Source organism: Triticum urartu, chromosome 5 (assembly GCF_003073215.2).
Source record: "Triticum urartu cultivar G1812 chromosome 5, Tu2.1, whole genome shotgun sequence".
NCBI classification, from domain to species: domain Eukaryota; kingdom Viridiplantae; phylum Streptophyta; class Magnoliopsida; order Poales; family Poaceae; genus Triticum; species Triticum urartu.
The window spans coordinates 599366230-599370519 of record NC_053026.1 but is presented as its reverse complement, the minus strand read 5'-3'; the positions used below and the strand labels follow the sequence as shown (position 1 = coordinate 599370519).

The following is a 4290-nucleotide window of genomic DNA, read 5'->3' as shown; positions in this document are numbered from 1 at the left end:
GGCCTCGCTGGGCCTAACCAGACGGCCCAGCATTGCTGTGCTGTATAAATAAAGTGGCGCCTGTCTTCTATCACCAGCGTCGCTCGGTTGTAGTGGCTACCGCGCGAAGGTGGGGTGCATTAGGTCGCAGGTTCGGCATTTATATTATTAAGTATAGAATAAGGGTCTTTTCTGCAAAAAAACATGCCACGTCAGCACCTGGCAGGTGGGTCCGACTGTCAGATACACGGTCAATACGTTATTATACGGCTGTCAGATCGTTTTGCAACACTTAGGCTTAGAGTTGGCACTGCATGGCAAAAAAAATGACTATTGATACTGAGTCGTTACGACGTGCCGAAGTGTGGTAATGCCTTGCAATTAACTCGAATGCGTCCGGTTAGAAGTGCTCGTACATACTAGTACTACTAGCTAGTAAACGTTCAAGCAAAAGATCGATTAGGGATTCAGCAAGCTAGCTCTGTATTACGGTGCGTGTATCATCCAGAGCTTGGTTCATCGTTTTTATTGTTGTCAGTTCATGGTCGCACCTCGTCATCAAAAAGTGTATTGCGTGAGCGCGCCGACGTGCATGTGGAACATATAGTGAGTGTGGTTGACTTCGTCGAACATCATCTAGGAGCAGCATCGACGCGCACGAGCACATGGCAAGCTCCAGCGACACAAGAGCGGTGCTACTGCTAGCGACATGACAGGTAGCACTCTCGATGCCGGAAGCAGCAATTCGGTGCCCGAGCGCATATGCTCCCGAAATCGCTGGCGTCAATTCCTCGCTCGGGATCCGAGAAAAGCGGGCTGACACTTGTGAAAGAAATCGTGGAAACAGAGGAATACGCCGATATACAGGACGGAACAGTTGTGCTACGGTGGGCCCAGGCCGTATCGGTGGGACGGCGGGGTCGGGTGGGCTTTCTGGTCCGTGGACCAGATCGTTAGGAACGAAACTGAGCCCTGGATCAGATAGGACGCACGTCACGTTAGGGAAGAGACGGGCGAAGCGGCGGCCCCGAACGAGCTGGTTCTTTCTGAAACCCTCGTCATGCGGCCGATTCGCCCAACCCAGGGCTATCTCTTTTTTGATCTTCCACTTTGAAGGCCATTTGCGGCGGCGCCCATTGTCCCCCCGGCGAGGAAGGGAAAAAAATGGAAGATTCTGGCCTGGAGTTCCTTCTAGACGCCATTGACAGGTTAGTTGATGCAGATCCGACAATGTTCTTTCTTATAATCTGAGATCTGCCATTTTTCTGTGAAAGATAGTTGACGACGGGCCATGTCGTTGTCCGTTCTGCCGGCCGGCTTTCAGGTTTCCGTTGCGGGAGGAGTTCGCCGACAACCTAAGCACCCAGATCCGGCTCCCCTTGCCTTGTTGCCGCGGAACGAGGAGGACCTGGGCATCCCAGCGGACTCAAATGCAAATTCTAGTTGTAGCCAACAGCTCGGCGGCGAGAGCCATGGCGGACAGCGTGGAGATGTTCGTCGGCGGAAAGATGCTTCTGCGACAAGCTCTGCCCAGTCAACTGACATAGTGAACCTTGGACAAAAAGGTGAGAATCAGCGCCCTGCCTTTTTGCCTTTCTGTGCTTGATACGAGTGCAGGAATGGTAGGAAAAAAAGTTCAGTCCTAACGATTAGAGCAAATATAAATTGAAATATCTGTTCCTGAAAGCTATGCAGGTCGTGCGGACGGGCAACGCGAGTGCCGAAGCATTTGAACACACGATGAGCGCACCATTGGCAGCGAAGATGGGTGGTTTAGGTTTTGAAGACCATAATGAGAGACTCGAACTGGGTAGATTGGTTTACTATGTTGGTGCTGATAATGGTAAGCAAGATAACAGTGATGGAGTGCCCTTCAAGGCCTAGCGCCTCCTGATAAGCAACAAGGGGTCGGCAGGCCAACAAATGGCAGCGAAAAGGCGGCTTACGAGGGTCTGAGCAAGTGGAGAAGATTCTGTAGCATATGTCTTTGAGAGGGACATAAGCGCACTACCTGCCTGGACAGAGACGATGCTCCGAAGAAACCAGGGAAGCCTGGCAAATGCAAAAACCGTGGCATGGAAGGAAAACGCCGGATGGCATGCACAATGCCGCTTGGAATTGCTGAAAATGAGTTGCAGAAATATGAAATCTACTATTTAAAATGTTTGTTATCGAGGATTTTCTAGTGTGTTTAAGTAAGCATTTGCTACACGCTTGTTCCTCTTGTGGTTAGAGACATGACAGTTGTATAACAAAAACAGAATTCATTGGTCACACATGATATTCATTAATTTCTAATAGGCAAATGCATTGTCCTAGAGGAAACATGCTTAGAGGTTGACTGGTTGAGAGTGCCACTCTTCAGTACAAACGCCCCTGCCAGGGGATGATAATACAAACTAGAGTACGTGGAGGAGTTTTTTCTTTTTGCAAGCTAATTGGACGAACCAAAGTAAATTGCCAAAACAAAAGAACAAGGACATTAAGGCCCTGCTTGGCATCGGTGTATTTGTATACACCTGTATTTTTTTAACAGTTTTGCTAAAGTACATCTAAATGTGCCATAAGTATTGCACATCTAAGTTATATGTCATTAATTTTACATTGAGATTCGTGTGAATATTTTCTTTCTCTTTTTTCTTTTTCTCTTTATACTTGATTCACTCACTTAGATGTGCAATAACTAAAGCACATCTAGATGTGCCCTAGACACATCCTTTTTTTAAAGGTGTATAATATCGGCCACACTTGATTGATTTTTGCATGGAAAGGAAAACGACCGGATCGAGGTCCGTATATATTATAGTGGGATGGCGCTGTGAAACACCAATCCAATGAGGACCTAAGCATGCTGCTAACAGAACAGCTATGATTGCTAGTGCTTGGGACCCTGATGTAGCGGCGACGGTGGCTGCCGGCCTTAATCACATGGTTGACCAGCTCATGCTGCGACGGCGGTGGTGCCTGGATCTGGAGATGGTTTGGTTCAGGATGTATCTGCGCTGGACCGTTGCCCTGCTGAGCCTGATGTGGATTTTGAGCACCAAGCATCTGCGCGGGGTGGTGACCGCCGGCCTGCTGCACAGCACGCGCAACCTGCTGAGGAGAGAGCCTCCTGAAGTAAGCCTGCTGGAAGTCAAAGAAATGGCACTGGCAAGGCTGCGACATAAAAGGATTCAGCAGAGACATTGTTCAGTAAGAAGATGAGATTGGTGGTGCGGCATAAAGCATGAACTGAAAAAAAACAACACAGATCTGCTTACATCATATCTGCAGCACTTGTAGAAACAATGACCAGACCTTTCTCTGGTCCTGGCAACGTTAGTCTCCAATTAATCACCACAAAATGGACATGACATTAGAGGAAGAAGAAAGTCTGTTGGGACCGTGAGTGAGGAAGTAGAAGAAGCAGACGTGGCGGCGGCCGGCGGGATGTCAAAGGACAAAGGAGATAGCGAGGCGCCGATGGTGAAAATTTTCTGCGTAGGGTTTTGGCGCGCCGGTGAGCTTTGGAGGTCCACTTATGAGGCGCTGGTCTGGTTGGCGTCAGTTACAGCGGTGGACGGCCAGCACGGAAACATAGCCGAGCCGTTCGTGGAGTTCCTGATCCGCGCCTACTGTACGCCCTGCCGTCACATTTAATGCATCACGTGTCTAGGCTATTCTATTTGATATACGCTACAGAAATACAACAATGTGCACGGATCTACACGTGAACGTCCGGGTTTGATTTCAGGAGCATATGAGCCCGGGCTCAGAAACGAATATCCATCTCGATGCCCCCCTCCTCTCTTTTTTCTTGGTTCAGGCTCCTTCTTTTCTCTTTATGGTGACATACCATCACCAGGGGTAAAATTGTAATTGCACGTGCCAGTTAACACAGTTGGATGGAAAAATGGATGGAAATGTCAAATAGGGCATAAAATGAAGTTGTCAAAAAGGAAAGAAAAATATTTTTGGGACCAGAAAGGGAAGTAGATTTTAAGAAATGATCAAATAAGGAATTCTCTTCCTAATTTATGTGTGGCGCGCGTGCACTAGAGCTTGCCACAACGAACTACTAGGTATTTTGATTATTATTATTTTGCACGGATTAAAAACATTCATATGTGGCGGCCGGGTATACTACTGGCCCACCACTATTGGCTCATGTACCAGGGGCGGGCACAGAGTACGAGCCCACCACTGTTTGCTTTCATCACGCGGACAAATATATAAGAGTTTGCATGTGTCAGGTATATATATCCGCCCGCTGCTGATGTGTTGGTTCCTGTGACGTGTACACCTTGCTACCCGCCAATGCTACTTCTC

At 48.2% G+C, this 4290-nt stretch overlaps 1 long non-coding RNA gene across 1 annotated transcript; it reads left to right on the top strand.

Moving 5' to 3' along the window:
* Positions 1-923: 923 nt before the first annotated feature.
* LOC125506225 lies at positions 924-2374 on the top strand. The gene is made up of 3 exons (XR_007282609.1): positions 924-1187; positions 1304-1544; positions 1675-2374. It is a non-coding gene; the product is annotated as an uncharacterized LOC125506225 (long non-coding RNA).
* Positions 2375-4290: the final 1916 nt, after the last annotated feature.